At 51.5% G+C, this 25657-nt stretch overlaps 1 protein-coding gene across 3 annotated transcripts in view; it reads left to right on the top strand.

The window, feature by feature from the left end:
• The first annotated feature begins 18524 nt into the window (after positions 1-18524).
• The window catches only part of PCMTD1 (protein-L-isoaspartate (D-aspartate) O-methyltransferase domain containing 1), a 54746-nt gene continuing 47613 nt past the window's right edge, over positions 18525-25657 (top strand). The window contains exon 1 of one of the 3 annotated variants that reach the window (XM_055126243.1): positions 18525-18640. The gene's annotated coding sequence lies outside the window, so the exon portion shown is untranslated. The remainder of the gene's footprint in view (positions 18641-25657) is intronic. The other 2 variants (XM_055126244.1, XM_055126245.1) reach the window with 2 other exon arrangements.

Genomic DNA, 25657 nt, shown 5'->3' with positions numbered 1-25657 from the left:
TCAAAAGCAACATGTTGATTCAATGCAATCCCTTTCAAAATCGCAGACGTTCTCTGCGCAGAGAGAAAAATACTTCTGATATTTGTATGGAGGCTTGGATCAATCTGGGGTAAGGGTGCAGGGGGTGGTGGAAGGTACCACACTCCCTCAGTGCTAAATATACCACAAGGGGATCAGAATCACAGAAACACTAACCAAAAGAACAATTGATGGGGTGAAATAATGCTACACAAAGACAGACAACTGACTTGTGACAAATGAGCCCAGAGCATAAAATGGATAGAAGAAAATCTTTTTAATAAATGATATTAGGTAAGCTGAGCAGTCACTTACCAAAAGTAAAAGTAGGTAAGTGTCTAACAGTGTACAGAAAAAATAAGTCAAATGGTTTAAATGCTTGGATGTGAGAAATGAAGCCACAGAAAACAAAGGGGGGGTCGTCTGACACCAGCACATTCTGCGGGTGCTGTCAGACTAAAACCTTCTGTGCAGTGAACGAAACTACTGGCCAAGACGTTTTCTTGGAGCAAGAAATATGAAGTAAATTTCTTAAGTGCCTGCTACGGGGGCAGGTGGGGTGTGGGGAGGAAACTGCGCGTTGAGGAAGGGCAGTGAACACTGGCGGAGGGTTGGTGCCGGACTACCGCAAGCCAGAAACAACTGTATCCATAAATGACCTTGTGAATCATGGTGTTTTAATAAAAGATAAGGTTTAAAATAAAATTATAAAAAAAGAACCTCCTGAAAATTCTACAAATTAGAAAAATGGGCAGAGCAGTTAAACATTTCACCAATGACAGCGTGCTGAAATGACACGCACATCACTTACGACTGGGAAATCGTGAATCCAGACAGTGAAGTACTGCATCACGGCTATGAGTAGAGTTACGATCAAAAAGGCAAGAGTCAGGGAGGACGTGGAGAGAAGGAAACCTGTGTCCACTGCTGCTCTGGATGTAAACTGGCATAGGCACCATGAAAACAGTATGGAGATTCCTCAAAATTTAATAATAGATGCACCATATGTCTCAGTTATTCCATGCGGAGTATTTTTCAAAAGAATACAGTCACTAATTCCGAAGCGTCCTTCTGCTCATTATTTATAATATATAAATAATCAAAATTTCCATCAATGACTAATGTTTTTAGAGATGTGAAATGGTATGATATAAACACAATGAAACACTCTTTAACTATCACGATCACAAAATCCCGTTGATCGTCGAGTGGCTCGAGCAGTCTCAGTAATGTCCCCATTCATCCTATCCCTGAGATTTTAGAAGCCTCTCTCCACTTGGCCTTCCCAACGATGCCGCATTGGAGGCTCTTTCAGGGTCAGGGGAATGAGATTCAGCTGGTTACTGGCTTTGGCATATGGATACACCATGGGAAGCTTGCAAGGCTGTACTATGTGGGCAGGAAACTCTCAGTAGCTTGCGAGTTTCTCCCAGAGGGAAAAGTAGGTTATAAGATATCTCTTCTGGGAGCATGCTTTTAAGTCTCTGAATGTTGGCCGTTGATGGGATTACACACACCTGGGTTCCTCTGCCTGTACCTTCATGCGTGAGGCTTGTCTGAACGTGTGGAGAGGGGCCTTGAGCATGGCTGTGTCTAGGTTCTGGTGGTCTTTGGTCACCGGGAGCTCTGCTCGGGGTGGGGAGCGAAGCTGGAGCCCATCCCCTCCGAGGGATCCCGGGAAGACAGCCAGGTGTGCGGGCAAGAGACTCTTCAACTATAAAAAAATAAAATCTTTTATTTTCAACAATATGCATAGGATTTGAAGGGACTGTATCAAATGAACTAGGTCATAAGAGAAAAGACAAACAGCATATGATTTCACCCACATGTGGAAGATAAAGCAAAACAAACAAAACCAAAGAAAAAAACATACTTCAGATTCTGGTGGTTAACAGCAAGGTCAAAGAGGAAGTAGTGGTAAAATGCACCAAGGGGTCAAACTTATAATGGTGAAAAGTCACTAGGATTTGGTGGTTATAGCACAATACATACCACATTGTTTTTTTTTTTTTTTTTTTTTTTTTGCTTTTTGGGTCACACCCAGCGATGCTCAGGGGTTACTCCTGGCTTTGCACTCAGGAATTACCCCTGGCGGTGCTTGGGGGACCATATGGGATGCCGGGGATCGAACCTGGGTCGGCTGTGTGCAAGGCAAACGCCCTACCCTTGCAAACGCCCTACCCGCTGTGCTATCGCTCCGGCCCAATACATACCACATTGAAACATAGAGCTGTACATCTGAAGTCATGCATTGTTACAAAAATGAAAGTAATAAAAATGAATTTGTAAGTTTTACTCATTAGTTAATATATGTTATATTTAAATGACATAATCTTGTTTATGATGCCCAAATGATAAAACATAGGATCATTAAATTTGGTAGATTTAATTTAATGATCTAAATAAATAAATAAATTTATTTATTAGTCAGGATTTGCCCAAAATAGAAGCAATTGTGTGTGTGTGTGTGTGTGTACACAGAGAGATTTATTTCAAGGAATCAGTTCCTGTGATTGTGGGAAATAGAAAGTACAAAATGTCGGCATACCTCTCAGGCTAGGGAGATCCAGGAAAGGACTAATATTGTAGCTAGAATTAAGTCATTGTACAACAAAATTCCCTATCCCAGAGAGACCCAATATTATTTGTCTTAAGATCCTTCTTTCTAAAAAGAAAAAAAAATCCTTTCTTACAGGTGCTAGTATATATACACTACATATAAACTATGTATCACTATCTGCACTGTCATCCCGTTGCTCATCGATTTGTTCGAGGGGGACGGAGGAATTGAACCCGGGTTGGCCGCACGCAAGGCAAATGCCCTACCCATTGTGCTATCACTCCATACACAATATATGTGTATATATATAAAATATGCATATATATACTATGTATACATATAAATACTATACATGCATTGTATATCCATTGTATGTATGTACCACAACTACTTGATCAATTTATCCTTAATTATAAATTTGGGTTATTTCCATATTTTGGATATTGTACTAAGTGCTGAAATGAACACATGTTTGTATAGTTCCTTTAAAATTAATGTGTTTTTGTGTTTTCAGGATAGGTGCCAAAGAGTGGTCTATCTGGAATGTATAGAAATTATATTCTTATTTTTTTCTGAGATTTCCATAGTTTTTCACAGAGGTGTGAACCAAATGACTTCCCACTCAACAGTGAATAAGGGTTCCGTTATTATCAGTGAATTTTTAAATTATTATTCCTGTCGACCCTCTGTACATCCTCTTTGGCAAAGTGTCTACTTAAATCTTCTACCCTTTTTTGGGAGGGACGCTGGGTTTACGGGTGGTGGAGAATGGGCACTGGTGAAGGGATGGGTTCCCGACCTTTGTATGAGGGAAGTATAAGCACAAAAGTGTATAAATCTGTAACTGTACCCTCACGGTGATTCTCTAATTAAAAATAAATAAATTTATAAAAAAAAAAAAACAAAAAAAAATTAATTTAGGGCTGGAGGGATAGTACAACGCGTAGGGTATTTGCCTTGCATGTGGCCAACCCAGGTTCAATCCCGGCATCCCATATGGTCCCTCAAGCACCACCAGGAGTAACGACTGAGTGCAGAGCAAGGAGCAGTCCTTGAGCTTCGCCTGAATGTGACCAAAAAAGCAAACAAAACAAAACAAAACTACATACATTTCTATAGGGACCATGCCTAGTGGTACTTGGAACTCCCAGCCTATACCTAACTGAGCACCACCGTATATGTCCCCAAAGCAAACAAACAAAAACCCCAAAGTTCTGGGTGAAAGAATAAGCTAAAGATTAATCAAAGGCATTCTATATCCTTATGCATTCCTAGCATGAAGAGCTAGATCAAGAAGACTCTGTCCAGTACCTCATATAGTAGGAGAAAAGAACCTGGAAAAGTATTCTCTAGGATTTTTTTTTTTGCCCAGGATGTGTACAATTAATATTTGGAGGAAGTTAATATAGGATATTATAAAAATCTCATAATGTACATGTTGCTATCTTTGACTTTTTCTTCTAAACTATTCTTTGATACATAGGATTTTCTTGAAAATGACATTACTGACATTTCAATTGGGTAATACTTGGTTTGTGGACGTGGAAGGGGAAATATCCTCTGCATTGTATGATTATTGATAAATATGCTGGACTCATGGGATGCCAGTAGCACCATCTCTCTCTTCTCTCTTATTCCATTTTATGAAAACAAAAATTATCTCCAGACATTATCAAATTTGTTGAGGGGAGAGGGGTGGAAATCTACCGCAAAGCCACCACCTGGTGAGACTTCTGATTTGTATGGTGACCTTCTAAATTAAATTATTTAAAAAAAATTTCCCTATCATCTACCAGCTTTATTGATAATGCTTCTCTGTAGTCAAATGCTAAAGTTTAAGTATTACAGCAATGTTAGGAAAAGAATAGCACAGTGGTCAAAGCACTGTACATGACATTAATCTTTTCTTGCTAAGATCATAAATCTGCTTTTTGGCATTAGCTGTCAGTCTACCTAATGACATTGCCACTTAGCACGCATTGTCCATACAGGAATTCTCAGAATCCTTTTCAAATAGCCTACTGGAACCCACATCATAATTGTGCATATTTCAATAATAATGATTAAAAATAAAGATATAGAATACAAAAAAAAAATCTTCTACCCTTTTTGATTGAGTTGTTTGAGAATTGTTTGATATTTTTGTTTTGTGTTGTATGCACACTTTGTATTGCTTTACAATTAACCCTTTACCCAGATGTACGACAGGCAATTGTTTTCTCCCATTCAGTAGGTTATACTTCCATTCTGCTTATGTTTTCTTTGATTGTAAAGACTTTTCAGTTTATGGGGCCAGAGTAACAGTAAGCAGGTAGTGTGTTTGGCCGACCCAAGTTCGATTCCCAGCACCCCATATGGTCCCCTGAGTGTTGCCAGGTGTGACCCCCCTCCCAAAAAAGGAAGGAAGTTCTGGCACATTTGGGGAAACTTTCTTGGCTTTTGTTCCTGTCTGCTGCGAGGCGGGTTTCTCTGTTGCTTCACCACCCCTGATGCACGGGCTGGCCTGAGGAGCGCCAAGAACTCCTGTTCACCAAACCAAGTTTTGCCTGCGGCCCTGAGATTTTGCAGTCCTGGGTGCACGCCGGGGATCTGCAGCTGAATGCCACCGAGAGAGGCTGCTGTGCTGCTGGGAATTAATGATTGCAGCTTGTGATGCTGGTGTCAGCTGGATCCCTAAGGTCTGACAGACCTGTGCTACAGAGCCTCCAACCCCCAGCGTTTCCCTGCTACCGGGCGGGGGGGGGGGGGGGGCTTGTATTTGAAGCACCGGGCAACGCGGACCCCAAGCACAAGCTCGTCTTGGCCTGAGCCTGACCAGGTCGTCAGTGTAGAGGCAGAGGCAGGTCTGCTCCCAACTTTCCTCAGGCCCTGAAGAACATCTCCTGCAGCCCACGTCTAAAATCGCAGTTAGATAGAAACTGGGGCCCAGGGAGGTGGATGTTTTCATTCTGCTTCAGGTCTGAGGTCTGAGACTGCAAATGCCACAGCACTTATTTTTGCACCACCGTTGGCTAAAAATGGTGAGATCTGTCCCCGGGTTGCTTCCTGCTCAGAGAGGTTTCGGAGTCTGTGTGCAGGTGGCTGCGGGGGGGCTGGGGTCAGCCCCCACCTTTGTATCCTACCTGCTATTTCGGTTTCGCCAGAAAGAAGCTCTAAGCAAATGTGTGTGCCACTTGTGAGCTGGCAGTTCCTTCCCTCAGCTGTCTCTGCTTCCCCACCCCCACCCAGGGCCGGCGCTCCACGGCTCTGCACTCAGCCCAGTCCCACGTTCCACCGCGGGGACTGTCCCAGAGCCGGGGGCTGTCGGGACCCAGTGCACGGAGGAAGCTGACAGGCGCTGGTTCCCAGCTGGCGGCCGTGGCTTTCTCTCATTGGCTGAGCTTGTTGCCAGACAGGGAATTTCCTCCTTCCTTAATCACATCCCACCAGAGAGGCGAGTAATCTGCACGAGGCATCAGTTGAGCAGGATTTGTACATAACGTTATACAGACTACACTTGGAGACGAAGAAAAACATGGGTTTTAGATAGACAAGGAAAACTTGATGACTCTAAGATCCTTCGAGTACAAGCATTTCATGTATCTTGAGGGAGGAGGTGCCTTTGAGGAAATGATGTGTAAATATTAAGTAGTTAAATAGTGAAACGAAACACTCAACTCTTGAAGCCCTGGGAGTTATTCGTAGTAAGCAGGAAGGACATATGGGGGTACCATGGAATGTCGCTTTCATACCGTGAGCTTCTTAGAAGTGCACACGTACCTGTCCCGGCCAAAGCGCCTGCATTCAGATCTCTAGACTGGTGGGGTTTACACTGTAATTCTTGAGAACTATCGTCCTGGTGAGTTTTGTAGACCACCACATTTGACGGGGTTTAAAGCAGAAGGCAACCAATCTTAGGGGGAAATATATTTATACAGATATACATAAAAGCACGCAAGGCTCAACCTTTAACAGATGTTTAATTAGATGTCACTAATCTCTTACAGAAGGGCTCCTGGGTGAAATACAACAACCTTCACACAGTTTCCTCTAAGACACCTTTTTCGTCTCATTTTTAGTGGATTATTCATACAAGCAATACAAAATGAATTATTTTGGTTCTGCTTTGGCGGCAGGGCTCGGTGTTCAGGATGGAAACTCGTGGTGGGGAGGTGTGTGCGGGTGACCCAGGCAGGGGGCGGCAGGGAAGCCCTCCCGAGAGAGAGGCAGTAAACGTCCGGGAATAGCCCTGATGTTGTGAAAGCCAACCTTGAGAAAACAGGAAACTGAGGCGGGAGAAGACCCTCACCTACCCAGCCACAGACCTGGAGAAGCTGCAGCAGAAACAAAAGGCCAGGAAAGGAATTTCAAAGACCATCACCACTTCCACTCCCCTGGCAACCTCCTTAGCAACGGACTTTGACCCAGGTAGAAGCCCCAGTGGGGGCAGCTCAAGGGGAGGAGATGTGGGCGGGCGACACACGTGCTGCTTGCGCCCACGTGGCCGAGCACATGTGTCGCCCGCATCTCCCCCCTTGACATGGGGACTTTCATGCTTTCCTGTCTAATGCTGGGGCCTGTGAGGGGTCTCTCCACCCTCACCCTCGGGGAAGCCTGCGTTCTCTCTTGAGCGTGTTACTCTCCACTCTCCCGCACTCTCTCTCCCTCCGTCCCCTCAAACCTCCCAGTAAAAACTGTCATTTCACTGCCTGTCTACTGCAATTCCTTTTTACGAGGCAAGACAAGAACCCACTGACCCTGGGTCCTGGGCGGCAGAGGCGGACGGGGAGAACGTGGCTGTCTTTCTCCTCCCCGCTTCACATGAGCCACCGTGGGGCCCCGACATCAGTGGGGTTGGTGTTCGAATATTAAATGCAATCAAATACTGTAGACAGCTTTATAAAAATAAAATTTAATATAATTTTTTAATTCTGGACTTCCTGGAGCAAACTCTACAACACTGACACACCGCGAGTAGCACGCAAGGTTGGGAGGGATGCAGGGGGGAGGGCACCGCTCTCCAACAACAACACAGAACACAGTGACTGAGCGTCTCAGGACTGTCTCAGACAAGGACCTCACGGCTCCATGGTGAGATACAACAGCACGCACTTCCTTCTGTTTTCTTTCTTTTTGGGTCACACCCAGCGATGCTCAGATGCTCAGGGGTTACTCCTGGCTCTGCACTCAGGAATTACTCCTGGCGGTGCTTGGGGGACCATAACCGGATGCCGGGGATTGAACCCGGGTCGGCCGCATGCAAGCCCTACCCGCTGTGCTATCTCTCGGGTCCAACACTCATTCTCTTCTAAGGTAACGTTTTTTTGATCGATCTGTCAGATGACAAGCAATACACAGTGAGCTCTCGAGGGCTGCTCTGCGGGCTGGCCGAAGGGGCGGTTGGGGAAATTGGAGACAGTGCCGGACGGGAGGGGTGGGGGTGGTGGGATGGGTGTTGGAATATCGAGTGCCTGTAACAAGTCATCGTGGGCAACTTTGTAAACCACAGTATTGTTTGTAGGATCTTACAGGCCATAATAAAAGGTTGGTTGGGGCCAGAAAAGCTTAAATAAATAAATAAATAAAATGCTTTTAAAAAGAAAAAAAAAAAGAAAGACTTTACTATTTTTTTTTAATTTTGGGCCGTATTCAGCGGTGCTCAGGACTGACTCCTGGCTCTGTGCTCCGGGATCACTCCTGACGGGGCCCAGTGCCCCCGGGCTGGAGACAGGCCTGGCGAGCTCGGCGCAAGGCGAGGGCTCTGCCCCCACCAGCTCTCCCCCCACCAGCTCTCCGGGCCCAGGGAGGGTCATTTATAAAGGCTTCTTCTCGGAGCCAGAGCAACAGGACAGTGGGGAGGGCGCTCGCCTCGCAGCCTGCCCGCCCCAGCTCAGTCCTGCGCGGTCCCCTGAGCACTGCCAGGGTGTTTGCTGGCTGCAGAGCCCGAGGGAAGGCCGAGCATGGCTGGGTGTGGCCCAAAAAAAGAAGGAAACATTTCCTCCTCAGCACACTTAGTCTCGGCTGCCACATTTGCACAGTCCAATAACACTCACTGCACGGGAGTTACTGCGGCTCATCGGCAATGCTCTACTACTGCTCGGGGCACCACAGTTAGAAACAACCGAGAGGGCTGGCAGGTAACTACGAGGCTGGGGGCAGGGCAGGGGTCACGTCCCTAACCTCATGGTCCCCGAACCCTGCCAGGAGAAATCCCTGGGCTCTGATCAGGAATCACCTCAACACTGTTGGGTATTACACACACACAGACACACACACTCACACTCACACACCACACACACTCATACACACTCACACACATACACACACTCACACATACACACAGACTCACACATACATACATACACAATCACACTCACACACACATACATACACACACTCACACTCACACACACTCATACACATTCACACACATACACACACTCACACATACATACATACACAATCACACTCACACACACATACATACACACACTCACACTCACACACACTCATACACATTCACACACATACACACACTCACACATACACACAGACTCACACACATACACAGACTCACACATACATACACGCTCACACACACATACATACACACACATACACACACTCACACACACATACACACACTCACACTCACACACACACTACATGTACACATCCATACACATATGTTTTAAATAGTAGACCAAAGTCCTAACCTTTCTGGGTGCTTTGGCACCCAGAGTCTCCCTGGCTCTCAAGCTAAGACCCTCAGGGTACTGCTCTCCTGACAGGGCTGAGTCTCTGGGCATCTGTTTCCCTCTGAGGCGGTAAGTACATCATTAAGGGTTAAGTGCCCTGGGGCCTGAGTACTGCATTGAGGGCATTTGCCCCGATGTGCCCCACCAGGGTTCAGTCCGGGCATCCCATCGGCCCCCTGAGTCCCCCCCAGGAGTGATTCCTGAGTGGCAGAGCCTGGAGCAACCCCTGGGCACCCGGGAATGACTGCTCCGAAACAAAGAATTAATTGCCGGACGGTGCTGGTGGGGCAGCACAATGGGCGGGGCACTTGCCGGCTGTGCCCTGACCCAGGCTCCAGCTCCGCCACCCCCTCTGGTCCCGGGAGCATCGCCTCAGTGATCCCTGAGTGCTAGTGGGTGTGGTCCAAAATCAAAAACAAGTAAGTTTAGCAAGGAAACTCTTCAGGATGACAATGGTTTTACTTAGCTGTCTTAGAGCAACAGGGAAACTTACGCCTGTCATGTCAGGTGTAAGAATGGCTCTCTCTCTCTTTGTTTATTTGTTTGTTTGTTTGTTTGTTTGTTTATCTTTTTGGGTCACACCCCATGATGCTCAGGGGTTCCTCCTGGCTCTGCACTCAGGAATTACTCCTGGCAGTCCTCAGGGGACCCTATGGGATGCTGGGAATCGAACCCAGGTTGGCTGCATGCAGGGCAACCGCCCTACCTGCTGTGCTATTGCTCCAGCCCCGGCTTTCATTTTTGACTGAAAAATAATTGTCCAACTCTCGCAGTCTTTCTCGTGCTGTCTCCACCTTTCTTATCAGCGAGCACTACAAGTATTTGGTATCTGGGTCTGTGTACTTGCAGGTGTTTACTTCGCTGAGTAACCGATTTCTAGCCCTAGGCCCTTCTTACATAACGCTTGCTTTGTGTCCAACTGAACAGTAAATTTTTCATACCTGGGGTTCTGTTTGTCCAACAAGAGAACGTTTCACGGCACAGTAAGATAGTGAGCTAGGGGCCGGAGCGATAGCACAGCGGGTAGGGCGTTTGCCTTGCATGCGGCCGACCCGGGTTCGATCCCCGGCATCCCATATGGTCCCCCAAGCACCGCCAGGAGTAATTCCTGAGTGCAGAGCCAGGAGTAACCCCTGAGCATCGCTGGGTGTGACCCAAAAAGCAAAAAAAAAAAAAAAAAAGATAGTGAGCTAAATTCCAGCAGGATGAGCCCTCTCCAACTTGAACGTTCATGAAAAGATTTCTTCTACACTTCTCCTGCTGCAGGAGATAGCGGGCCCAGGTAAGGAGTTTTGTTTGCTTGTTTGTTTACTTTTTGGGTCACACCCGGCAATGCTCAGGAGTTACTCCTGGCTCATGCACTCAGGAATTACCCCTGGCGGTGCTCAGGGGACCCTATGGGATGCTGGGAATTGAACCCGGGTTGGCCGCGTGCAAGGCAAACGCCCTCGCTGCTGTGCTATCGCTCCAGCCCAGGTAAGGAGTTTTGGAGAAGAAAATAAACGAAGTCTGCCTGGCCTGAGAGTGCAGAGGCCTGAGGCGCACACAGCGCCCTCTGAGGAGCAAAGACGCAGCTCTCTGGCTAAGGAGCAGCTGCAGCAGCGCCCAGATGCTGGCTGAGGCCCCACCCAGGGAAGGACGGACCCCTCGGGAAAGGAGAAGCTTCCGGAGACTCCAGTGGACCCTGGAGAGTCCCAGGCTTCCCTCTGGCCACGCCCAGATTAACTGTTGTGTGCAGAGCTCGGTGGAGACCACCGGCAGGGCTCCGGGAGGGATGGTCTCTTCCCTCTCTCTCCCCAGAGCCCGTGGAGGTTGTCGGGCGGCCTCGCCTGAGAGCGAATCTTGCTCTTTCTCTCCCCTCACGTTTTGCTAAGTAAATTTCTGTAAATAAAATTATTTTGCTTCATGTCTTCCCCATTCAAGGGCAGGTGGACGGCTGACCAGGGGCACCTGGGCTGGGGGTCCCACTGGCAGCCCTGTCCTGCGAAGTGACCCCTCGCTCCAGCCCGGGGCCAGGTGGGGACGCTTGGTCCCTCCCTGCAGAGCAAGTGGGCTTCATGCCGGCTGGACACTGCCTCCCGGGGCTGGCGACACTCAAGGCCCTGCTGAGCCGGTGCTCCAAGCAGCGTTTCCCTGGGGGTGCGGGGGGAGGGGGGTGGGGGGGGCTGCAGGTGGAACTGAGCAGGGAGGTTGGAGCATTTTATTGCATGCGACCTTGCACCCCACTTTCTCAAGTCACCTGCAGCAACCTCTATTGGGGGGGGGCACAGCTGGCAGTGCTCCGGGTTTACTCCACACTCAGGGGTCAGCCCTGCGGGGGCTCAGGGCTCCATAAGCCGTGCCAGGAATGGGGCTTGGCGGAGCCGTGGGCAAGGCCAGTGCCCTGCTCGCAGTACTACTGCTCCGGCCCGAACTGTAAGAGTGTTTTTCGAGTGTGTAAATTCCTGTCAATCAACTTGGCTCCCGGGTGAATCCTTTTAGCGAGGCTGGGCTCTAGGGAGTCCCAGAGACCACACAGGAGAGAACCCAAGGCAAGCTTGGGTTCGAGGAGAAGACAGAGAGGGAAGTTTGGGGTGAGACTAAGCCGACGTACAGCCTGGGGAAACTGAGGGCAGGTGAGTGCCCGGAGCCGCGGCGTGGGGCATGCGGGCAGCAGCAGCACGGGAAGCATGTGGGTGTGAGCGGGAGAGCAGGCGGGCCAGGGGTCTGCCCCGAAGAAGCATCATGAGGCACGGAAGGTCACAGGGGAGCCGGGTGGTGCCTGATAGCCCCGTGACCTGGGGAGGCCCCCTGGACCCCGACTCCAGAAGAGAATCAGTTTAGCACCCTCATCCCAACCTTCATGGCCCACATTCTCGGGCACGATTAAGAAATGCTGGCTCACCCGCCTTCGCTGACCAGCTCTAAAGGGGGAAGGCTCCTTGGGACCTTGCTCCAGACACCCCTCCCACGATCTGGAAGCTTCCCTGCCTCACTTCCCCTCCGTGGCCTTTCAATTTCGAGCACTTGAGAACAAATTCCTGAGCATCGGAGCCTGCTGCAACAGCTGGACGCTTGGGATTGCACTACCGTGTGTGCGTCCAGCACAACCGTCGCTCTCGACTTCACAAACACACACTTTTCCAGCAGCCTTGGGGTGGGTCAGACTCTAAATGACTTATGAAAAGGACTTCACATTTAAGCCCCACTTTGCTTTAGCCAGCGGTTTTCGATAGAACATTGTGGCCTTGTCTAATGACTTTAGTTTTAGAACTTCTCATTTAAAACACGTCTTGGGTGTGGCCTTGCACGTGGTTCCGTTCCCGGCACCCCATGTGGTTCCCCAGAGCCCGCCGGGAGTGACCCCTGAGCGCAGAGCCAGGAGAAGCCCTGAGTACGCTGTGGCTCCCAAAATAAAATAAAGTCTATATCACATTCTGCTTTATATCTTCAGAAGCTGTCACCGTAATCCAGGAAATGTTCACTGAATTTTCAATAGATTCTTAAGAAGAAAATTTAAAATGTCATTGTGCATACGCCCAGAATGATAGTATGGCGGATAAGGCACTTCCCTCGAACAAGGTCAATCTGGGTTCAATCCCTGGCACCAGATATGCTCCCCAGAGTCTGCCAGGAGTGACCCGTGAGCACAGAGTCAGGAGTAAGCCCTGAGGACACCAAGTGTGGCCCAGACCCTTCTTACAAAAAAAAATATACATATAAGTATTTTAATCTGTAGTTTCAACAATGCGGTTTAAAGACAGATTATATATACATGTATATATATGTATATGTGTGTATGCACATACACAGATCCATATATATTCAACGTGGTTACAATTGTGCTAGGTTTCATGATTTTAATGTGGTTTTGAGGGGCAGTTACTGCACCTTTGCCGCCAAGAGCCCCAGACTCCACACTGTCGTATGTCACCGTTACTGCAGCCCTTCTTTATCCCGCCCCCTCCACACACCGTCCACTCAGAATTTTTAATGCAGGAAAAGAATATATGGGAATCTGTATGCCAGTAGTTTTAGCCACTCCAGACAGTAACTCCGGAGTGTTGATCTTGCCGTCCACCGCCCAGTGGCCTGGCGTTAACAGCATCAGGGGAGCGTCTGTCGCAGGGACAGGCAGGGCCCAAACCAAGGGTATGTCCCTAAGTATGTTCCACCACGGACAACAAACGGGGAATTTTTTTTTCTAGTTATTTTTTCGGTGCCAGGGATGGGACCCAAAGCCCTGTCCTTGAACGGATGTGCTGTATAACTGAGCCACATTCTCTGGCAGAAATGGGAATTTTTAAAGGAACAAACAGGGAAGTGGTCGGAGCTTGGATCACTTGTTTTGAAATGTTTTGATTGGTCCTTAAACGCATTTGGTTTTTCATGATTGGCTGACCAAAGCTATTGAGACAGAAGGCTGAAGTTGTGTGTGTGTGTGTGTGTGTGTGTGTGATTTAAAAAATAATCAGTAGATAGTCCCATTTCTTTGATAGCTGCCAAGAGGAGAAAATAGGAAATTGCTGAGTCAGGCAGCACTCGGAGGCTCACTGTAAATGCTCAGCGTTGTCCTTGGAAGTAAGATGGATTGAAGGGAGGCAGCAGAGGGACGAAGGCACTTGCCCTGCGTGAGGCTGGCCTGGCTCTGCCCCCTGCATCACATACGGGCCCCAACATCCCTGCCTGAGCACAGGGCTAAGAGCAAGACCTCCGCCCTGCCGGAGGTGGCCCCCGTCAGAAAAGTAAATAAACAAAGACAGACTCTCTTTCTAAGTGGGTAGCCCATTCTTCAGTCTTTTGTTGATCATGTTTTACTGCAAGCTGGAGCCAGGAATGAGCCCTGGACATTGCCGGGTGTGGCCCCAACAACAACAAACCTTCCTAGTGTCCTGATAATATAAGGTATGCGAGAGTTTTCAAGCTGGAGTCGGTACTCAATCACCTGTTAAAATGAGCTGACCCAAGAATCAATTTTCAGTCCTGGAAGTTTTTCCATTGGTCTCGTATAATTACACATTATTTTGCAGAGAGCTAATTAAAATAGGATCTCCACACATGCTCAAGGCCCCGGCTTGGATCCTCAGCACCCATGAACCAACGATGTAGCCCTAGTGGCCCCCGGTGCTCTGGCCAATGGGCACATCACTGAGGTGGGCACTGCCTGTCAGATGGAGCAGGTGAGTCACATGTTTCTGGGTGTGGCCTGCTTCAGAGCCCCAAATGAAACCCCGGGGCTCAGGAAGCCACGTATTCCTGACGTACTGCCGGCTCTATGTTCCACACCCAACCTCTCCTGTTCCTGAGCGTATGGCTGGTGAGTGAGGGGTGAAGAACAGCAGTTCAACTGCGGAGTTTGGTTTCCCTTCCCCAGAAACACCCTAGGAAGATTCTACTCAGCCCTGTCTTGGGTGGGGCTTACCACACTTGACCACTCTCTGGCCCTGTGGCCCTAACCAGCTTCTCACTGTTTGAAGAGGCCTGTCAATAACACAAACTGGGGGCTGGAGTGGGGAGCACAGCGGGGAGGGCGCTTACCTTGCACGTGGCAGACCCGGGTTCAATTCCCAGCATCCCGTAAAGTCCCCCGAGCACCGCCAGGAGTAATTCCTGAGTGCAGAGCCAGGAGTAACCCCTGAGCATCACCAGGTGTGACGCAAAAAACAAACAAAAAACCACAAAAAAAAAAAAACCCAAAAGAAACTCCACACACTAAACGATAATAAGGGTGTAAGGAAAGTTAAAAGTCAGATATAAGAAAGATACTATCACTATATCACTGTCATCCCATTGCGCATCGATTTGCTCGAGTGGGCACCAGTAATATTTCCATTGTGAGACTTGTTACTGTTTTTGGCATATGGAATATGCCACGGGGAGATTGCCAGGCTCTACCGTGCGGGCGGGATACTCTCGGTAGCTTGTCGGGCTCTCCGAGAGGATTTCTTTGATGACAATACTCTATTCCTGGTATTAACAGTACCTGTCATCTCTCCTAAGGAAATTGTATGCGTAATTCACGGACCTAGCCTAATATTTAGTCCTTTATAAAATTTACTGAATTCGGGGTCGAACCAATAATACAGCATAGCGCTCGCCTTACGGCCGACACAGGTCCAGTTTGCAGAACCCCACGTGGTCCCCTGAGCACTGCAGGAGTGATCCAGCAGGCGTGGCCCAAAACAAACAAAAACAAATTTTCTGAATTCTTTGAGCCACAATTAAATGCTAACTGCTGTCCTCACTCACACGCAGAGATGCTGTTTGTAGTTGTAGCCCTGAGCTGGCAGGCAGCTGAGTCCTGCCGTAACCTCCCAGCCCATCTTTATTCCTGCCCTCTGACACCATTCAGCCCTAACGCCGTTAGCAGGTCCCAGCCTTTCCGAGAGAACCTGTATTTTCTGGAACTTCCTCGTGGTAAAGGAAAATAGCAAGACAAAATGTTTGTAAAGTTACAGTAATAATCTTAGCCTGGAAGTATCTTTTTCTTTTGTTTTTTGGGCCACAACTGGCAGTGCTCTGGGGTTACTCCTGGCTCTGCACTCAGTAATTACTTCTGGCGGTGCTCGGGGGACCATATAAGGTGCGGGGGCTAAATCCCAGGCAGCCACTTACAAGGCAAGCACCCTGCCTGCTGCACTGTCACCCTGGCCCCTGGAACAATTTTTTTAATAGGAACCAAACTGGACTGGAGCGATAGCACAGTGGGTAGGGCGTTTGCCTTGCACGTGGTCGACCCGGGTTTGGTTCCTCCATCCCTCTCTGAGAGCCCGGCAAGCTACCGAGAGTATCCCGCCCGCACGGCAGAGCCTGGCAAGCTCCCCGTGGCGTATTCGATATGCCAAAAACAGTAACAAGTCTCAGTTACTGAGACTTGACGTTACGGAGATGTTACTGGTGCCCGCTTGAGCAAATTGGTGAACAGCGGCATGACAGTGCTACAGTACTACATCTTGCTTTGAACCAACACTTTTCAGAGATTTACTTCAATAGAATTTCCAGGACAAATTGATATATTCAGATAAGGCTAGAATTCTGTACTTTAAATAAGTTCCCTTGTATTTGATATCGTCCAAGACCACATTTTAAGACCCACTCAAAATATGTTTTCTCTCGGAGACAGCTATTTTGACTGCCATAGGGTCCTTCATCCTTAACTTTAACAGCAAGACTTCTCAGAGTTTTGTGTGTGTGTGTGGAGGGAGCTTTTTGGGGGGACATAACAAGTCGTGAGGGGCGTGGGGAGTAACCCCGCTGCTGCTGAGGAGTTACTAGGGGGCCACGCAATGCTGGGGATGGGACAGGCCTCTGGCGTGCAGAGCAAGCACTGCAACCCGTGACCTCGCTCTCCAGCCATCAAGGATAGGATGTTTTGTCTGAGAAAAGCTCTAATCGCTGTAGACAAAGTTTGTCAGTTAGAAAAGCAGTTTCAAATGTTAGTCCAGGGGAGTAAAAAGGCCGAGAAATGTCCCTAGTCCCTTCTGGCTGCTCAACATTAAGGCAGCTTCACGTTTTCTGAGGTGTTTGCCTGGCATGGGCCGCCCAGGGTTATTTCCTGGGACCCTCTATGGGCCCCAGATCTTCCCGGAGCCAGGAGCAAGGAGCAACCCCTGGGCCTAGTTGGGTGTTGCTCAAACTCCTCCTGCCCAAAAGGAACTTTTATTTTCCAGATTTCTAAATCATAAAGATATCACTTGTCTAGAATTCAGGGTCCTTTTTTTTTTTTAACTTTATTTTCAAATTCCAGTCCTATGCTCCAAAACTTGACATCTTTGCACCAAATTAATGCTTTAAAAATCAGTAAAGAAGTGCTGGGGCTAGGACAGCAAGTAAGGCAACCTGCGTCTTAGTCGGCCAACTGAGTTTGTGTCCTGACACCCGTGTCCTGACACCCGCACGGTCCCCTGGACTAGCCAGGGGTGACCCCTGAGCGCACAGCCAGGGACCGTCCCTGAGCGCAGGGCCAGGAGGAAGCTCTGCGCAACACCCGTTGGGCCCAATATCAAATATCACATAAAGTCTGTTGTTTCCGCTTCCAGAGAGAAAAGATCACAGCACAAGGGGCTTAAAGAGGAAGTGTGTGTGGTGTGTGTGTGTGTGTGTGTGCGTGCGTGTGTGTGGTGTGTGTGTGTGTGGTGTGTGTGTGTGTGTGTGTGCGTGCGTGTGTGTGGTGTGTGTGTGTGTGTGTGTGCGTGCGTGTGTGTGGTGTGTGTGTGTGTGTGTGTGTGTGTGTGTGTGTGTGTGTGTGGTGTCCGTGTGTGCGGCGGGCAGGGACGGACTTGTCACAGGACTGAAACAGCACAAGGAAACAAAGTTGCAGAAAGCGCCCAGCAGCAGAACTCAGCAGAGTCCAAGTCCGGGTCTCCCCGGCTGTGGGCGGGGCGCGGACGGGGCAGGCCGGAGGCCGGATGGGCACAGCCCGGCCACACCCCGGGACCGAGGGGGAGGGGGTCCCCTGGGCCGCGGGGCTCCGGGCCGGAGGGGCTGGCGGGCGGGTGCGGGTCCCCCCAGCACCTTAGAGAGGCGCCCGCCCGCCCCGCCCCGGGACCCGCGGCCGCGCGGGGAAGGGCCTTGTGCACCCACACTCGAACACACACACACACACACACACACACACACACGTCACCAGGGAAAGTGCTGATGGCGCGTGTGTCCGGAGGGACTCGGGCCTGTGTGTGCGCGCGTGTACATGTGTGTGAGTGTATGTGACTGCGTGTGTATGTGGGTGTGCGTGCATGTGTGTATATGTATGTGTGTGCGTTTGTATGTGCGTGCTTCTGTGTGCATGTGTATACGTGTGCCTGTGTATGTGCGCATGTGTGCATGTTTGTGTATACGTGTGCATGTGTGTATATGTGTGTATGTGCATGTATATGTGTGCATGCATGTGTGTATGTGCGTGTGTGTGTGTGTGTGTGTGTGTGCAGCGCCGCCCCCAAGTCCCGGGGTCTTACTCTCGAGGCCCCCGCGCGCCGCCCGCGCGCCCCCCAGCCCCGCCTCTCGCTCGGCCCCGCCCCCAGCGGCTGGCCCCGCCCCGCGCTCCGCAGCGGCGGGGGGCGGCCGAGGCCGTCCTCTCGCGGGAAGTCCCCAGCCCGCAGTCGGCAGGCCCTGGGGGCGGGGCTTCCGCGGAGGGGCGTGGCTACCACGGAGGGGGCGGGGCGGATCGGGGGCTGGTGCTTGGGGAGGGCGGGGCGGTCGGGGAAGTCCGGGGCGGGGCGACGGCGGGGGCGGGGCGAGCGGGCGGGCGGCCGTGTTGACGCGGCGGCGTCGGCGCGTGCGCAGCGCGGCCCGCCGTGTTGTTGTGGCGGGTGCGGGCAGGCCGGGCGCGGGCCGCGGCGCCGAGCAGGTAGGCGCGGGCGGGGCGGGGGCGCGGGGCGCGGGGTGCGGGGCTCTGGACGCGGGCGCGGGGTACGGGGCGCGGGGCCCGGGGGCCGGCCGCGGCGTTCCAGCGCGCCCCCGAAGTGACCCGGGGGTCCCCCGCCCGGAGTGCAGCTGGACCGGCCCGAGCGTGTCCCCCGCCCCGAGTGGACCGGCCCGAGCTGTCCCCGGCCCCGAGCGTGTCCCCGGCCCCGTGTGTGTCCCCCGCCCCGAGTGGACCGGCCCGTGCGTGTCCCCCGCCCCGTGTGTGTCCCCGGCCCCAAGTGGACCGGCCCGAGCGTGTCCCCGGCCCCGTGCGTGTCCCCCGCCCCGAGTGGACCGGCCCGAGCGTGTCCCGCAGCCCGGAGTGGACCCTGGACCCCGAGCGTGTCCCCCCACCCGGGAGTGGGCCGGCCCCGTGCATGTGTCCCTCGTCCTGAGTGGACCCGGCTCCTGCTCGGGGTCAGCGGCCGGACGTGCCCTTACCCGCAGGTGGCCGCCTCCTGGCCCCCGTCACCCAGGCCCAGCTTGTCGCTGCCGGCCGCGCCGCCTGGTCGCTAGGGCCCCCCCAGGGCCGGGCTGCAGGGGACCCCCGGGCGGGCCCCACGGCTGCTGGACCCCGCACCTGGTCAGGCCCCGCCGCCCGGCCCGGCCCCGGGGTAGCCCCTGAGCACCAGCCCCCAGAGAAGACAGAAGTCAGCAGGACCCCCAGGCCGGCAGGACCCCCCGGGCCAGCAGGACCCCCCGGGCTGGCAGGAACCCCCGGGATGCCGGCAGGACCCCCCCAGGCCGGCAGGACCCCCCAGGCCGGCAGGACCCCCCTCCCCCCGGCCGGCAGGACCCCCCTCCCCCCGGCCGGCAGGACCCCCCAGGCCGGCAGGACCCCCAGGGCCGACAGGACCCCCAGGCCGGCAGGACCCCCGGGCCAGGGCTGCCCGGGCACTTGCTCCTTGCCCTGCTGCGGCCCAGGAGGGCCGGGGACTCCCCTCCCCTCCCCCTCCCGGGACTCCCCCGCTAACCATTGCCGTCAGCGCGGCGGGTGCCCCTGCCCGCCCCCCGGGGGGCTGTCGGCCCGGCCCGGGGTTTGGGCAGTTCCCGGGCCGGAGCCCCCAGCGTGACCCTGGCGGGAGCGCGCCGCTTGCACCGGGTCAGGGCACGGGACACGCGGGTGGCCCGCTCCGAGCACTGCGCAGCCCGGCGGGGCAGAGTGCGCGGTGCTGGGGACTCTGTTCCCACCAGGGTGCCCCCGGCCCGTGGCACCGACCCGCGTGCCCGTGGGAACAGCCCCTGCTCGCCCCCGGCCTGCCCCTGCCCTGCGCGGGGACACTCGCGCCCCGGTGACCCTGTCCCGGCCGGCCGGCGGGGTCCGCGCTGCAGGAAGGCTGCCTGCACGTGACTGGTCACTGCGTCCCCGCTTTCCGGACTGGGAATGTTTCTTTAAAAATAGAAACCTGAATGCAATCATATACATCAGGAGGAAGCTAAGGATTTAATCCCGGGAACAGGGTTACCTTGTGGAGGGGGTTTCTGGTGGCACGTTTATTTTATTTAGGTTTTTTTTTTTATTATTAAAAACATCGTGATTTACAAAGTTGTTCGTTATAGGTTGTTTCAGGCATTTAGTGTTCCAACACCACCACTGTCCCCCTTTTCCCTCCCCTTAGGCACACGACAAATTTACTGTATATTACTTGTTCCAACAAGGCTTTAAGAAACGGCAAGTAGAATGATCGGAAAATAAATCAGTAAGAGCCAGTTTATGATTGCTATAGGATTTTAACTTATGTAAATAAGGAAAATAAAACCCTTGAATGCAATATAATAAAATGTTTATTCCCATTTGTATAAGTAAGTTTTCATCTGTGGAATGTCTATTGCATTAAGTTTTATTTTATATTTGGATCCCATAATAGTAAAAATAACACCTTACCTGTCATTACTTATAAAGAGGAATTCCGTGCTAATATGTTTTGGAGTTTATATAAAATAGGCAAGGTCTCCTTAGGTAAATTCTTCCCCCTGCACTTTGTATGAACACTGGTTTGCAAACTTGTTTATGCTGGTTTGACATAGGCATTCAGTATTCCAACAACTGGTGACATATTTAAATTCCTTGAGCTTTCATCAGAAAGATGGGGGATTAATCTCTCTTGAACCCTTGGTCAATCTGACTCTCATGATTTATTGCAGCTCTTGTTTTATTCCTTGCAAACTTGGATAGAAAATCTCATTTTACTTTCTCATCAACCCACTGTAATCTCTGTAAACTCAAACAAATACAAGAATACAGTTAAGAACCGAGAAGAGATAAAAACTTGCTTTTGGAATATTTTTATGGTTGCTGTTTCACAGTCATAAAAATACTGTATGACAAATAGAATGTCATAATATTATGGTATATTTAATCTGTTTGAGTCTTCCAGCAGATGTGACAACTTGTAGTTTAAAGAAACAGCAAATACTGAACTTAAAGTACCACTCCCGCTAATATATATTTGAGAGGAAAACCCACATATGAGACAGTATCTGAGCTTTTCTTGGCAGTGGCTGAAGGATGATAGTTGGATCCACATCTCGGCGGCGTCTTTGCTGTCAATTATCTCAGACAGTTTACACGAGGCGTGAGTGGGTTTCAGCGCCGTGGGACAGTCCTGCTGCTGAGGCACGCCACCAGTGGGGGAGGTGGAGAGTTAGTGCCGCGGGCTGTAATGGGTGTGGAACAGTCTCCCGATTGGGGGAGAACACCAGTACCTTCGGATTTAGATGACAGGTGGATCTTGGGGGGACATGCATTCACAGGTAACAGAGGTAACAAGTGGTGCTGTTTGGGCCCCTGAAAATAAAAGAAGCTTTGGCATAGTTAAAGGCGTAAATCCACCCGCTGTGTAACCAGGTTGCCTGACTAAGATGCAAATGAAATTTGGTTGGGGGATGGTGGGCAGTCACACCTGGGGGTACTCAGGCTTTCTCCTCAGGGGAGCACCTGCTGGCATGTAATACACATTTAATAAAGCGTGGTATTCCTAGTTACAGTTTAAAAACCATCTTGTGCAAAACAATGATGAATTTGCTTCAAGGATGCGCTACTCGACCTTTCTGATTCTCCGGAGAGACCAGTGAGGGTGACGGGAGACCCCCAGCGCGGGGCGCTGAGCTGGCTTCAGACTCTGGTACCCCTGAAGGTGCCCCGAGCACCCCGGGCGGGGGTGACCCCTGAGCATCCCTGGGGGTGACCCAGGAACAAAAGGATAAGTTAGAAGAGGAAGAAAGAGCAAAAACTCAAAGTCGAAGGGGAAGGAGGCAGAGTGGCCTCGTGGGGGAGCGTGGGGCGACCCTCCCCTGAGAGTCACGCTGCTCGGAGCCTCCCCACCCCCAAACCTCCTAATCCAGTCCTGCTCGGGCTGCGTTAGGGTTATTGACGCTTTCCCGTCACCTGCAGCCTCTTAGGAGCTATAAATAGTTCATAATCCGGAGTTCCGGTGAGCTCCTGACGCCGTGGAATGTGGAATACTCTGAACCCGTGTCCCGGGCACTCAGGCTCAGCCCCGTGCCCGGTGCATCAGGCCTTGCCCTCGCAGGGGGAGACACCGCCTCCCTCCGGCCCCCCACCCCAAGGTCTCAGGCCTCACTGCTCATTTTGCTCAAGAAGCCTGAAAGCCAGATTTTGGTGGTTCTTCATAAACTCGTCTTGTTCACGTGAATCACTATCACTGTAGCTCTGTCCTCCCCTTGTTCATCGATTTGCTCGAGCGGGCACCAGTCACGTCTCCATTGTGAGACTTGTTACTGTTTTTGGCATATCAAATAAGCCACAGGGAGCTTGCCAGGCTCTGCTGTGCGGGCGGGATACTCTTGGTGGCTTTCCTCCAAGAGGGACGGAGGAATCGAACCCAGGTCGGCCACGTGCGAGGCAAATGCCCTGCCGCTGTGCTATGGCTCCAGTCCTGGTGAATCGCTAGATTGAGAATTACAGTGTTCACTTTGCAAAGTCAGTCCTTTATTTTCCTGCTGATAGGAATGGCTTTTAGCAGCTTCTCAGCCGTCTAGGCCCAGGTCCAACACTCACTCTCCCTGTTTCTCAGAAATCCTTTCATTTTCTTGCGTCATCTCCTGCTTGTCCGGCCCCTTGCTGTTCCCAGCCGCCCGGTCCTCCCTGCCTCGACTGCAGTCAGGGGAGACACGCCTGACCTCTGGCTCTCGTCACCTCCCCTGCCCTGCCAGGGTCCAGCTAGCTTTTCTAACTGTGGCCCCTCACGTGGTTTTCCCCGCCCCGTGACCGGGAAGCAGCAGAACAGAACAGTTCCAGAACTCGTCATGAGTGCTTCTTTGCTTTTGTGGGCCATTTCCGGTGGGGTCTTGCACTCAGGACTCACGCTGGCAGTGCTCGGGGTAGGATGCGGAGGCCTGAGCGTGTGAACTGCCGACCGTGCGGCGTGCTGGTGCCAGGCAGCGCCCGCCCCACAGGTGTTTCTTCCTTGGGCCCCTGAGCGGGCGAGGGTTTTCCCTTTCTTCCCGGTCTTGGTCTGTGTCTGTTGGTCAGCATCACTGTCCCCTGCCAAGGGGGAGAGTGGAGGAGTCCCCAGCCCCGCGGAGTGGACAGCGGAAGACCCGGGGTTTGAACCCTGCCTGCCTTCGGCGTTTGCGCTCCCGAGCCCCTGCCTTCTGAGCGGGTGCCCCAGCACTGCCCCTTGCGTGGCCCTCGGCTGTTGGGTGGCCCCGGGCGAGTTTCAGATCTTCCCCTTTCTTCACGCTCAGGTTTAGCTTCTTAAGTTTCTCATGCCTTTCTGCGTGTTGGAATTTTCTCCCTTTCCTGTTTCTGCCTTTTTTTTTTTCAAAGGCCTCCACTTAAAAGACAAATCACTGCCCTGGAGCCTGCTTGGGCGTGATCTTTGGGGAGGAGGCCTTAGTACTTAGCGTCTAATCTCTCGAAGGGGCTTTCTACAGGGACTTATTCCGAGCACTCTGACAGCCGTAATGAAGTGGAACTCGTGGAAACAGGGGCAGGGGCTTGCCTGCTCGTGGCTGACCCAGGGGTGATCCCTGGCACCCAGGAGTGACCCCTGAGCACTGCTGGCTGTGGCCCAGAAATCAACCCGAACCCTTGAGAACAGAAACCACATTTCAGTGGCTTATTGTATCTCACATTTTACTACTTATTTTTATTGCTGGGTGACATACAAAGTCTTTTATCGTGTCTTTAATTGGGTGTAAATGTCAAAAACCAGATATTCTTGTAGGCAGTCAAAATGGGTTTATTTTCAGATTAATAGGTAATTATGATGGGCCATTTTATTTCTGGTTTATGGGTCACACCCAGCAATCCTTAGGGGTTACTCCTGGTTCTGCGCTCAAGGGTTCACTCCAGCTGGGGCACGGGACCCTAGTATGGGGATGCCAGGGCTCGAACCCGGGTCAGCAAGGTGCATGGTGAGGCCCCCCACCCACTATGACAGGTCATTTTAAAAATTAGCTTTTTTCCTGTATAAGTGCCTGAGTTACTTTACTCTCTGTAAAGGTTCTGAAAAGTAGTAGTTTAACCTTGGGATTCCTTCCCGCGCCTTTGAATGGGACGATTTTCAGTGACCGCGTGTACAGTCTGTGACCCCCGAGCCCTCTGCTCCCCTGCCGCCCTGTCGAGAGCGGGGGGTGGGGGGCGCGGCTGTGCCCGCCTGCCGCTTCCCTCGTGCTCCCGAGAGGCTCTCTTCTGAGGTACCTTGCACGGATGATCCGGAATCATCCGTCTTCCTTAGGAATTTGTGGCGCGGGGGTGGGGGGAGGTGGGGGGCCTGTCAGGAAACAGTGCTACGGGGAAGGTCCTGGCCTTGCTCCTGGCTGACCTGTTTGAGATGTAGAGAAATTTTTGCTGTAAGGATTGAGACTGTAGGATGGCTTGGTCACGGGAGGGGGCTGGGAATTGGCTTCTTTCGGTGAGTGTTAAGTGTCTGATCGTATGGGACTGAGATTGATCTTCTAGTTTGCCGGTCTGCCTGCTTGCATCTTTATAAGGTGTTAAATCATAAATCCCTCAGATAGCGTGTGAGTGCGCTCGCGAGTGCGCGCACACACACACACACACACACACACACACACACACACTTACTTGCTTTGTTTGGGTGGTGATAAGGACTTCCCCTGGCTCTGTGCTCGAAGTCACTGACTCAAGGGACAGTTGCGGTGCTGGGGATCAAACCCCGGCTGGGGACTAACCCAGCAAGCGCCTTACCCATCACACTACCTCTCTGGCCCCCAGAGAGAAAAACTTAAAATTTAGTGCTTAAAATTCACTGGTCTTAACAGCTACAGGATTTATATTTTAGGTGATGTAAAAGTTTTTCAGAAATAGAAACTGAAAATGCCTCAGCTTCCTGTTTGCCCATCCAGGTAGCCACTCGTCTGCAGCGACTTTAAATGTAGTGTACCAGTCAGCATGCAAGGTATTTTATTAGGTCTGTTTACATTGTAAACAGGCAGTGTAAATACACAGTGCTATTAAATGCAATCTATAAGTAAATACACACCCATACTTTATGCGTTTGTAAATATGAGGTACTGCGAAGAGTTTTTCACTTGCATTTTCTCTCAGTATAGCTTTAACACGAACTAGTTCTCTAAAAAGTAGTTTGCAGCTTCAGAACGCGTACTGTCTGTAATTACATAAACAGTGTCTGCGTACGCCCTGCCGAGTAACTTCTGGAGGTGCCTGTCTTCACTGCTTGACTCTGGCACCCACGGAAAGCACGATCTGCTTTTATTTATTTATTTATTTTTAAATTCAGTCACTGTGAGCTGCACGGTGGCAGAGTTATGCTGATTGGGTGGGGGTCGCACAGTGTTCCCTCGCGCCCCTCTGCCCGTGTGCAGGAGAGAGGGACAGCAGGAGGGGCTTCCTCAGGAGAGGATTGGTCCGGAGCCGAGACGGTGTCTCGGGGGTCTGAAGGGCGGTCCTTCCCCTGGCGTGGTGACCGAGGGCTGGGCGGGTGCAGGGAGGACGCCAGCAGCCTCAGCT

The sequence above is a fragment of the Sorex araneus genome, chromosome 2 (assembly GCF_027595985.1).
Source record: "Sorex araneus isolate mSorAra2 chromosome 2, mSorAra2.pri, whole genome shotgun sequence".
Classification (NCBI taxonomy): domain Eukaryota; kingdom Metazoa; phylum Chordata; class Mammalia; order Eulipotyphla; family Soricidae; genus Sorex; species Sorex araneus.
Note: the sequence above shows the minus strand (reverse complement) of the source record. Positions and strands in the feature narration are given on the sequence as shown.